This window comes from Nomascus leucogenys, chromosome 12, assembly GCF_006542625.1.
Source record: "Nomascus leucogenys isolate Asia chromosome 12, Asia_NLE_v1, whole genome shotgun sequence".
Classification (NCBI taxonomy): Eukaryota; Metazoa; Chordata; class Mammalia; order Primates; family Hylobatidae; genus Nomascus; species Nomascus leucogenys.
Window position 1 is genome coordinate 7,608,543 of NC_044392.1, and position 12,771 is coordinate 7,621,313.

Sequence of the window (12,771 nt, forward strand, 5' to 3'; positions counted from 1 at the left end):
TCAAGCCAATGGAAAAAAGACTTCTTTGATTTTCTCATTTGGGGCAAGCTGCTTACATATATAATTATACCTACTCAGTTAATAAATATTTATTGAGTGCCTACCATGTGTCAGGAGCTGGAAATTGGTAATGAATAAAGCAATACTCCCTGCTCTTGAGGAATATGTGAACTGGAAGGAACATCATTTACTATCTAGTTCCACAGCTGTATTTTATGGATCAGGAGATCACAGCCCACAAAACGGAAGCCATATGACCCAGAGCACTCAGCTAGCGCTCTTTCACCATTTTTAATACCATGAGGTTGTATACCTCGTCACTTCCCAGGGTTTGCAATGTCCCTCCCCTACTCCATTGACAAAAATTCCACCTTCCCTCTAAGGCTTGTTGAAATGTCACGTAGTCTCAATGAAGTTTTTTTCTATGCCCTCCTTTGGTTCCCGCAGCCCACTGTACCTCTATCACAGCACTTGTCGCAGTCTTCCTTGAACTTTAGTGAGTATACATCTATCCCCTCCACTGGATTCCAAGCCCCCTGAGGGCAGAGATGCCTCCCATTCATCACTATATTCTCAGCACCTCGAACAGCTGGGGGTAATAACATTTACGGAGTAGCTACCAAAACCTGGACACTATGCTAAATGCTTTATACACAGTCACATTTAATCTCGATCAAACTCTCTAAGGTGGCTCTTACTTTGCTTGATGTAAAGACGAGGAAACAGAGGCTCAGAGATGTTAAATAACTTTCCAAAAGCCACAAAGCCAAGTGGAGAATGAAGGTTGAGCCCATTCTATCTGGCTCCAAAGTCCATGCTCTTCCTCTTATAAATGATGTGCTCCATGAGGTCCAGGACAATGTCTGTCTTGTTCATCACTGCATCTGTAGCACCTGGTGCAGTGTCTAACACGGTGGTATTCTACCGGTCACACAGATCCCTCTGATTCTGTACTGGAGGAGATTACACAGAGTGCAAACCACCAGGAGGCTGGGACCCTTAGGGGTCATCTTGGAGGCCATCTGCCAGCAGAGGGCAAGGTGCAGAGACCGGCTCAGGTGCCGCGTCAACAGATCTGCCATTATAATAACCTAATCATGTTCAAAGGCAGAATCTCAAAACAAAACAAATAAACAAAGTGAGCCCTAATTGTGTTGTGTGTGACAACAACACAAGTCCCTGGAGATAATGAATAAAGCAGAGCCACATAGGACAAGCAGCCCAGCCAGGTAGAGGCTGGGAAAATGGTGAGGTGAGCAGGATCCAGGGATGGGGAAGGTTGCAGGGTGCTAGGACCGCCCTGGTAACAGAACATATAGAACGTGCACCTTACAGGGAGACTAGCACGCGGCATGGGGCTGAGAGGGGCTGCTAAAAGGAGTTTCCATGATTTCAACACTCATTTCAACTCCTAATTTCTGAGCCAAATCTCACAAGGAACTGGTTTCCCCACCAGGTTGCCGCCAGCTCCCATTCCCCACCTCCCACCAGCCCCCTACTTCCTGGCTTTGCCTCAGCCTCAAACACCAGATCCAGGTTTTCAGAAGTTCAGGAGCAAACCAGGGAAGGCTCAGTGGATCCACATTTTTGTCTCCTTCATCCCCCTCCAGCCAAGAAATCATTGCATGGAGAACATCTCTGAGAAATTGGTGGAAAAAACCAAAACAAAACAGATTTTTTTCCCACTGGGTCTTTTCAAGCTCTCTTTTCTTTTTTTCTGTTTTTTTTTTTTTTCTTTTCCTATTTACAAGGGAAAACAGCTACCCTTCCACCGACTTGCTTTCTTTTATTGCATGCTGAGAACGAGATAACCCATGGGATTCCTTGGCACAGTGGCTTCCAAGAAGCTCAGAACTAAATCCAGTGCTCATGTCTCACCCTAGGTTATAAGTTCCTTACAGGCAAGAAGACAGACGTGCTTTTCTTTTTGCTCCTGCAGAGCCTAGCACCGTGTTCAGCAAAGGGACTCAACAAAGATGTGTGCAAGTTAAACATTCGAGCACAGTGCTCCACTCCCACCCCAAGACTTCCCACCCCTCTTTTGAGTTTTTTTAAACAGTCTTATTATATATGTGTTTTTATCATGACCTACCTCAAATCCTTTATGTAGGCAGGCAGGGAATAAATGAATAAGTAAACAAATAAATGGATAACGGACTCCCTCCTGCCTGAGGGTACTTGCACAGGGTTTTATCAGCTCTGCTTCCAGAAAATCCACCCTAACTGATACTGAGCTAGGAAACAACAGTTTGGGAGCTCAGCTGGTTCCTTTTTTTTTTTTTTCAAACCTAGATAAGCTTGGGTGCCTCAAGTAAATTCCCCTTTGATTGGTATGTTTCATCAGTTGAACTCTAATTGGTACAAACAGGTAATTTGGAGATTACAAGATTTATTCTTCTATAACAGTGATTACTGATTGCTAATGATAGTGCTGATTTTTAGGTGTTTAAAATCTTGACAGTTACAATACTCATGTGATTTACTACAGCGTCTTAGAGACAGCCTTCTACAGATCTCTGAGGACAGAGGCTGTGTCCTCCATGAGCACTGCCCAGTGCCCCAAGGGGGTGTGTGTGGTAAGAAATGCTTATTAATATTAATAATAATCATCACAAAACGATAAAGCACTCACCCAGAATACTGAGTCATGCAATCTGCTTGCAATTTCATGGATTTTTGAAATGTGTACCTTTTCTCACCAATGCCTAATTAAATGGGGTATTAGGATTATTATTAGCTCTAGAAATAACTGGCCTTAAAAGCACATCATAAAAGGACAAAATCATAAACTCTCCTCCCTGACATTTGGAAAGACTCTGGTTTGGAAGCACTCAGAGAAGCTAGAACTACTAAGTAGCTGCCTTCCTGCCACCCCAGGGAAAGGAGCTAAACAAGGCTGCCCTGGCCTGGTGCCAGTTCAGGAGCCAGGCACCGCCTTTGGGCGCTTTCCCTCGTTATGCCATGTTAACAGGCCAGGCACTAGCATGTCAAAACACCGGTGTGTGAAGTGAGTGGAGAGGGGCAGTGCCCAGACAGGAAAGTTGCCTCCACCCAGGGAGCCAGCACGCAGGGCGTGGGCATCCAGTCTTACCAGGATGAAGCTTGGCACACACGTGCACTTGCCAATAAGGAGGGCGCAAGTGATGAACTCAGGCCAACTAATTCAGAAATGAGCAGCAATTACCACTGGGTCCGACGCTGTACCCAGAATACAACGGCAACTCCCCAACCTTAGTACCTATTTGTATTTTCTTTTTGTTAAGACTTTAAGTGAATAATAACAGAATACGCCATTTCCGATTTCCTGCCTCCAAGCCTTTGCTCAGGCGGCTCCCTAGGTAAGTGGAGCTGCACCTGCAGGACCTTCTTATCAGGCAAGGGCCAGGTCAGTTCCGCTTCCTTCCCTGGTTCCACCTTTCTTCTTTCTTCCATGCTGGGTAATTAATGCCTCCCTCCTCTCAACTCCCATGAGCAGTGCCAGTTCTCTGGGCATGAGTGTTCACTAGTGTGTGAGCTCAAGTCTGAGAAAAGCAAAGGCTTTGGTGTCCTCCCACGCTCAGCACACTTCCCTGTATGTAACCAGTGTTCAATAAAGCTAGTTTGACACAATCACAAAAAGCCTGTAGTCCCAGCCACTCGGGAGGCTGAGGCAGGAGAACGGCATGAACCCGGGACACGGAGCTTGCAGTGAGCCAAGATTGCGCCACTGCACTCCATCCAGCCTGGGCGACAGAGCGAGACTCCGTCTCAAAAATAAAAAAATAAATAAAATAAAAAATAAATTTAAAAAAGCTTTCCTCTAGGTTTGTAGAATCATATGACTTAAGAACTGAAATGGACCATTGAGGAAATCTTTTTAACCCTTTCATTCCAGGGATGAAGACACGACGGTGCCAGTGGGTGGAATGAGTTGCCCAAGGACTTTCAGTGAGTGGCAGTGTCAGATGGAAGACTTTTTAGCTACAAGGGCCTAAAAAAGAAGTATCCCAAGTCACCTACAAGTAATACACCTACACATTTTGCTGTTAGAGAAGAGCAGATCTTTGATGAAACTCGATGCTCATGACCACCCAGCTTTCTTGGCAGTTTGGAATGTGCACTCAACCGCTGTCCTTCTGCATCCCATACTCAGGGCCACAATGGGAATTATGACACTCAAGCCTTGTGTAGCACTTTATATTTTCAGAGTGCTTTCAAATATATAATTTCATCCTTATGACAATTTTTAGTGGAGTTATTATTCCCATTTTACCAGGAAGGAACTTGGGTGAAATGACTTGCCCAGGGTCACACAGCTAGGGCTCACTTTGTTTGTTTGTTTGGTTTTAAGCTTACTGTGCATTCACTTTGATTTCTGCCCTTGAACAGCTAGTGCGGTAGAGCTGGGCCTTGAACCTAGGACTTTGATTCTTCTCTTTTCTTTCTTTCTTTTTTTTTTTGAGACAGGGTCTTGCTCTGTCACCCAGGCTGGAGTGCAGTGGCACAATCTTGGTTCACTGCAACCTCCACCTCCAAGGCTCAAGTGATCCTCCCACCTCAGCTTCCTGAGTAACTGGGACTATAGGTGTGCACCACATGCCTGGCCAATTTTTGTATTTTTTGTAGATACAGGGTTTCGCCATGTCGCCCAGGCTGGTCTCAAACTCTTGGGCTCAAGCAGTCCACCTACCTCGGCCTCCCAGAGGGCTGGGATTACAGACGTGAGCTAACATGCCCAACCTTGAACCTAGGGCTTTTGATTTCAAGCCTGGTATCTGTGCTCTTTGTCTCAAAGCTGCCTCTCTCAACTCCGCTCCATAGAGACAACATCCTAGGACTTCCCCTTGGCCTGTGGCTTCTGGAGCCAGGCACTTTTGAGCAGGTTTCATTCTTTACACTCCCCTTGTAATCCTAGACATGCCCATCAGATTGTTCCTATCCTGCCTTTAAATGACTCAAAAAGGCTGATGTGTGAGGCTTTCTGGGGAAATAGAGGGCTAGCTCTGGTTTGGCCTGGATAGCACCAATCCCCAGCCACCTTAGATTGAATTCTACTCTGCCACAGTATATTTTTTTCCTGAAAAATTGGAAAAAGTTTGCATTTCCTAGGAGAGGGTCTTCCTATCACCATTAAAGTGAAGTTACAACATCATTCATCTCCCTTTGTGATAGAGGAGAAACGCAGAAACATTTGACCCATGTCTCATACCTGACCCACACCTTTCCCTTGTAGGAGAAAGGAATGAGGCTACAGATGGAACTCTTTGACTGTCATTGACTCCCTCAGCTTTTACTGCAAGGGGTGCCATGATTTTTTTCCATAAGTTATTGGGGTACAGGTGGTATTTGGTTAAATAAGTTCTTTAGTGGTCATTTGTGAGATTTTGGTGCACCCATCACCCAAGCAATATACACTGCACCCTAGTTGTAGTCTTTTGTCCCTCGCCCCGCCCCAAGTCCCCAAAGTCCATTGTATCATTCTTACGCCTTTGCGTCCTCATAGCTTAGCTCTCACATATCAGTGAGAACATAAGATGTTTGGTTTTCCATTCCTGAGTTACTTCACTTAGAATAATAGTCTCCAGTCTCATCCAGGTCACTGCAAATGCTGTCAATTCATTCCTTTTTATGGCTGAGTAGTATTCCATCATATATATATATGCCACAGTTTCTTTATCCACTTATTGATTGATGGGCATTTGGGTTGGTTCCACAATTTTGCAACTGTGAATTGTGCTGCTATAAACATGCGTGTGCAAGTATCTTTTTCGAATAACGACTTCTTTTCCTCTGGGTAGAATCCAGTAGTGGGATTGCTGGATCAAATGGTAGTTCTACTTTTAGTTCTTTAAGGAATCATCACACTGTTTTCCATAGTGGCTGTACTAGTTTACATCCCCACCAGCACTGTAGAAGTGTTCCCTGTTCACCGCATCCATGCCAACGTCTACTGTTTTTTGATTTTTTGATACGGTCATCCTTGCAGGAGTGAAGTAGTATCGCATTGTGGTTTTGACTTGCATTTCCCTGATCATTAGTGATGTTGAGCATTTTTTCATATGTTTGTTGGCCATTTGTATATCTTCTTTTGAGAATTGCCTATTCATGTCCTTAGCCTACTTTTTGATGGGATTGTTTGGGTTTTTTTCTTACTGATTTGTTTGAGTTTGTTGTAGATTCTGAATATTAGTCCTCTGTCAGATGTATAGATTGTGAAGATTTTCTCCCACTCTGTGGGTTGTCTGTTTACTCTGCTGACTCTTCCTTCCTTTTGCTGTGCAAAAGATCTTTAGTTTAATTAGGTCCCAGCTATTTATCTTTGTTTTTATTGAATTTGCTTTTGGGTTCTTGGTCATGAAATCCTTGCCTAAGCCAATGTCTAGAAGGGTTTTTCCAATGTTATCTTCTAGAATTTTTAGAGTTTCAGGTCTTAGATTTAAATCTTTAATCCATCTTGAGTTGATTTTTGTGTAAGGGGAGAGGTGTCCTCTTATACAAAACTTAAGTCATCCAGTTGTTGGTAATTTGTTTTGGCAGCCCTAGGAAATGAATATAGTGACTTTCTCCTCGCTACCTGCATGATGCCTGGTTTAGCAGAACCTTCCTGCTGAAGCCAAATAACCGGACGAGTGAAAGAGGTGGAAAGGGGTGGAACTAGGATGTGAAGACATCCAGTGCCTTCCAGTTTCATTCTCCTACATGTGGCTACTCTGGGATACAGCTAAGGTTTCGATAGGTTGTGTCATTATTGTCATTCACTTGAAAGAATTTTTTTAATTTCCATCTTGATTTTGTTTTTGACCCAGTGTTCATTCAGGAGCAGGTTATTTAATTTCCATGTATTTGCATGGTTTTGAAGGTTCCTTTTGGAGTTGATTTCCAGTTTTATTCCACTGTGGTCTGAGAGAGTGCTTGATATAATTTCAATTTTCTTAAATTTATTGAGGCTCATTTTATGGCCTGTCACAAGGTCTATCTTGGAGAAAGTTCCATGCACTGTTGGATAGAATGTGGTTGATATTCTGTGGTTGTTGGATGAAATGTCCTGTATATATCTGTTAAGTCCGTTTGTTCCAAGGTATAGTTTAAATCTATTGTTTCTTTGTTGACTTTCTGTCTTGATGACCTATCTAGTGCTGTCAGTGGAGTATTGAAGTCCCCCACTATTATTGTGCTGTTGTCTCTCTAATTTCTTAGGTCTATTAGTAATTGTTTTGTAAATTTGGGAGCTCCACTGTTAGGTGCATATATGTTTAGCATTGTAATATTTTCCTGCTGGACAAGGCCTTTTATCATTATATAATGTCCCTCTTTGTCTCTTTTAACTCCTGTTGCTTTAAAGTTTGTTTAATTTACAACATAATTCATCTCCCTGTGAGATAGAGGAGAAATGCAGAAACATTTGACCCACATCTCACATCTGACCTATGCCTTTTCCTTGTAGGCGAAAGGAATGAGGCTACAGATGGAACTCTTTGACTCTCATTGACTCCCTCAGCTTTTACTGCAAGGGGTACCATGATTTTGAAGCAAAAAAAAAAAAAAAAAGAAAAAAGAAAAGAAATAAGAAGTAAATCCAGCTGTCATCAGTTGGAGTGGCTGTCAGTACAAAATAACACTGGTGGTATCATGAAATTTCTCAAACAGGTCAACACAGTCACTCACTGGAGTTTTCTCACTAGGATCAGATAGACATTTGACAAGGTGCTAACCCCACAGAGCAGGGGAAGAGGCAGGGAAGGAGACAAGGCCAAATGTTGCCCCCTTCTTTCTCTTCTTCATAGGAGCTCTGCTCCCCTGTTTCCTGTTGATTCCGGCAATTTCATCATGCTACATTTGATCATTACATAAGGATAAGGTCAGTCTCTCTCACTTTCTCTCCCCAAAGAACTTTTAAAACAACAAAGCATTTTCTGGAGGGTATGAAGGCAAAGTCAACAATGGCCATAGATCATTCTCTAGAAAGTTTCTTAGGTGATGGCTTCTTTAGTGTATTAAAATTTGCAGCATTACATTTTGTCTTCCCCTGCCTCCCCCAGAGCCTTTGATATAATCAGCAGCACCCCAACACAACTTTGAGCAATTCGCCTTCACACGCACACCCAGAGTCTTGCCTAAATATAACATGAATCATCTTTTCACATTCATTATCAGCCATCTCCAATTATCCCAAGAGAAGCTGAGGCTGTGGTCTGATGGTGAGAGACTATTACAGTCTTTAAGGTGAGGAGTCTGGGTTTGCTGATTGTGTGAGAGCCCAGTAGATCATACCAGGTGAGCAGACAGGCATTGGCCCGATGAGCGCATCCCCTGACTTTGTTGCTGTGTGGCCTTGGGTATTCAAGGGCACAGCTGCCAGGAAGAGGCTCCAATCTCCACCATCCTGGTGGCATTGGAGAAGGCACTGGGCCAGATGATTTCATGGGTCTCCTCCACCCCTCCAGTGGCTGCTCCTTTCTGTGACATCATAACAATGGAAGTGGGTGGCCCGTGAAGCTGATTCCAATTTGAGGAAAGACTCTCAGCTCTGTGTCCTCCTGTTCTGTTCTTCTCCTCCTCCTTCTTTTTCTCTAACACCCACAAGGCAGGGCTGGACAGTGACACCTACCCAGATACCATTTTCCCCAGAGAGAACAGGCAAGGGGCCAGTGGTCCACAAGGGCACCTTGAGGAGTGGAGTAGTTCTTTCTTGCATCAGGGAAGAAGAGCAGCCCTGGTGAGGACATGCCTTGACAGAGAAGAGGCACTCGGATCATAGATGCAGTATCTCCTTCAGCATCAAACGGCACCGGCAGGCATAGGCCCAAATCTCCAGACTCCACTAACAACTGAGCCAACTCCCTCGAGGCCATGACAAACCCTCCCAAGGCTCAGTGAGCTCACAAGCTAAAGCTGCCAACGAAACTATCCAGAGAGCCCATCCTAAGGACGCTGGAGCCTAGATGGAAAGTTCCGGCTCTGTACACCCTTACCACAGAGTACTTAAGACCGTGGAAGAAGATGGGGCACGCTCCTGGGGCCAACCAGAGACCCTCCTGGTCTGTCTTCTGAGCAGACCACAAATCCTCCCACAGAATTAAAATCTGCAGAGTGGGTTAGAGAGGCATAGGAGGGCACTAGATGCCTTCACATCCTAGTTCCACCCCTTTCCACCTCTTTCACTCATCCGGTTGTTTGGCTCCAGCAGGAAGGTTCTGCTAAACCAGGCAGCATGCAGGTAGCAAGGAGAAAGTCACTATATTCATTTCCTAGGGTTGCCAAAACAAATTACCAACACCTGGATGACTTAAAACAACAGAAATTTATTCTTCTCATTTCTGGAAGAAATCTGAAATCAAGGTTCAGTAGGCCATGCTTTGTCTGAGGGCTCTATGGAAGAACCCTTCCTTGCATGTTCCTAGGTGCTGGTGGCTCCTGGCAATTTCTGGTGTTCCTTGGCTTGTAGCCGCATCATTCCCGTCTCTGCTGCCATGGTCACTTGGCCTTGATCCCTGTGTGTGCTCACATGGCTTCCTTATAAGGACACCAGTCATTGAATTTAGGGCCCTAATCCAATATGACCTCATATTAACTTAAAATTACATCTACAAAGACCCTATTTCTGATTAAGTTCACATTCTGAGGTTGGAGGTGGACATGCATTTTGGAGGGACACTATTTAACGCACTACTGCTAACCCAGCTTAAGGAGCCTAAGCCAACTGCTGGTCTGTGTGCTTCATGCACCAAACCCAGCACTTCCAGCCTCCCAGAAGACAGAGTGAGAGCCCCAGGGTGAGATACAGAAACATGGAGATCCCAAACAGACCGGTAACTAAAAACATACCTAGCAGGCAGACAACCACATGGTCTCAGAAATCACATCACCATTTCAAAACACTGTAATACTCCTCTCGTTTGATTTTCCCAACACCTCAGTGAGGTAGGCAGGGCAAGTAATGCTAACTACACAATATGGAAGAAGCAGCTGAATTTCACGAAGATGAAATAACTTACCCCAGGCCATCTTGCTGGTTAGAAACAGGATTGGGATTAGGATCAGGGTGTCCTCATGCTCAGTCCAGTGTATGCTCCCCCATCCCGCCAACTTACAATCATACAAATGCTTAAATAAGATCGAGGAGAAGACATCACCAAAAAGAAAAGCATCACCGTGGACTGAGAGTATCAAATGTCCAAGCTAGTCATTAAATACTCAATACTGAATCCATTTGTATAGTAGACACTGGGGAGACAAGGATTAATGAGATACAACCTCTGTTCTCAAGGAGTTTGCAGTCTGGTGAGGAAGACTAAAACACTTAAACAGACACACATGATAAAATATGATACACACTGTGATGGAAGACTGGAGCAGTAAAGTGAATGCAGGAGGGAGTGGTCAGTGCCAACAGGCAAAAGGGAAATTTAAAAAAAACTTCAAGGAGCAGATAGTGTTTGGAGATGGTCTTTACAAATAAATTGGTGGTCCTGGGTCAGAAAAAAATTGCTATAAAGGACAGTATGCAGACAATTGAAGATATGAACATGAACTCTCTATTAGATAATAAATTGTTTTCAACGTTAAATATCCCAAATTTGATCATGTGTCATGGATATGGAAAAAAAAATGTTCCAGGAGACCTCTTACTGAAGTCTTTAGGGGTAAAGGGTACTGGTGTATACAATTACTCTCAAATGGTTAAGCAAATATTAATAGCAATATGAATGTGTGTGTGTGTGTGCATGTGTGTGTGTATAAAAACACATCCACACGCATGTAAAGAGACAAGGAGAAAAAGAGGTGAATGTGGTAAAGTATTAATAATTGGCGGAGGCAGCTGAAGAGTACAGGAAGGTTTACTGTTATTGCAACTTTCCTGCACATTTGAAATTTTTCTGAAACGAAAAGCTAAAATAGATCCGGACTGAATAAGGAGAGAAGCGAGTCATTTAAGAAATAAATAGAACTGAAAAAAATTATTGGATTGTGATGTGACTAACTATCCTTGCCACCCAGCAAGAAAGGAAGAAGGGGTTGATGGAGCCTGCTGGTGGCAGTTATTGGGAAAAATAAAACTGTTTCACCTAAAAATCTCATTTGGAGTTCAAGATGCAGGCTGAAGGGAGAGGAGAAGGGAAGGGGCAGTGATGGGCAGAAGGAACAGCATGAGCAAATGCCCAGAAGCCTGGCCAGCCTGGGTGGGTATGGTTTGCACATGGGGAATTGGGGCACGAGCTGAAGCTGGGAAGGTTAACCAGGACCAGATCATGCAGAACTTGCCAGCCATGCTAAGGAGCTGAAACCCATCTGAGAGCCAATCAGGAGGCACTGAAGTGTGTCAAGCAGGAGAGTGACTGAGATTCCCACGTGTAGTAGGCAGCAACAAGTGTGGATGAGAGTGGGTTAGAGCAGAGTTGGGATGATCTGGGAGATGTGTTGCAAGCCTCTTATCACATATAATAGTTAAAAGACCAGAGAGGGTATACTTATTTTAATACATTAGAGTGGATTCAAGGTTATGCTTACAATAGCACCACACTCATTCGCTTGCATTCTAATGGTTTTATTGTACATTAGGAATTTACACACAACAGGAAGTGCACCCAGCGTGTGAACATCAGCCTTCCTGTACATCTCAGCTAAGAAAAGACTAAGAACCACTGGATTCCATGGGTGAAAGAACAGGGAAGTATGGTTTGCTGGAGCCCTGCAAAAAATCCAGGAAAGAAATGCTAAGGATTTAAGACCCATGATTTTCAAATGTTTAGCCACTGGATGCTCTTCAAACAATATGCAAAAACAGATAAACGTGAAGTTGCTCTGGTTGAGTCAGGGACAGGATGCCCATAATCTGGGCTGCTTAACACCTCTTTCCACTCCAACCTCAGAAGCCCCTGAAAGGACTCCAGTAAAACACTTCAAAAGGCACTGGCCTAGACTAAGAAGGAGAAGGTAGCGGTGAGAATTTTGAGAGGAGGTGAAATATGCAGAAAGTTAAGAATCAACTTCTCAATTGGGGGATGAGGGTGGGGGGAAAGTAATGTAAGCAATGGGCTTACTAGACCACTTGCTAGAGTTCCAGGTTTCTGGTTGGGACTGGGAAGGTGATGATCAAGATGGCAGGTTTCAGAAAAGGATGAAGATTTTTACATGTTCAGTTGGAGGTCGAGGTGGGACATATTTTCAATAGGCAGTGGAATAACATTTAGAGCTCAGGAGAGAAGTCCCACACAGAGAAATAAACAGAGAATTCATCAGCAATCGGTGGTAACTGAAGTCCACGAGGAAGAAAAAAACATGCAGGAAAAAATAAAAGCCTGTAATCTCAGCACTTTGGGAGGCCGAGGCGGGTGGATCACGAGGTCAGGAGATCAAGACCATCCTGGCTAACACAGTGAAACCCCATCTCTACTAAAAATACAGAAAATTAGCCAGACATGGTGGCAGGCACCTGTAGTCCCAGCTACTCAGGAGGCTGAGGCAGGAGAATGGCGTGAACCCGGGAGGCAGAGCTTGCAGTGAGCCGAGATCGCGCCACTGCACTCCAGCCTGAGTGACAGAGCAAGACTAAGTCTCAAAAAAAAAAAAAAAAAAAAAAAGATCCATATGATATGATGAGAGGCAAGAACCTGGGACCGAATCCTGGTTAATGCCAACATTTAGTGGTTGGTCAGAGAGGCAGAAAGAGAAGCAGGTTCATGATTATCTCAGAAGCTAAAGGAGCAAGAGAGAAAAGGAATAATAATTACATATGCTCTATGTTCCTAAGTATCTGTGATTATACTCATAGTCTAAGAACTATGCAATTAT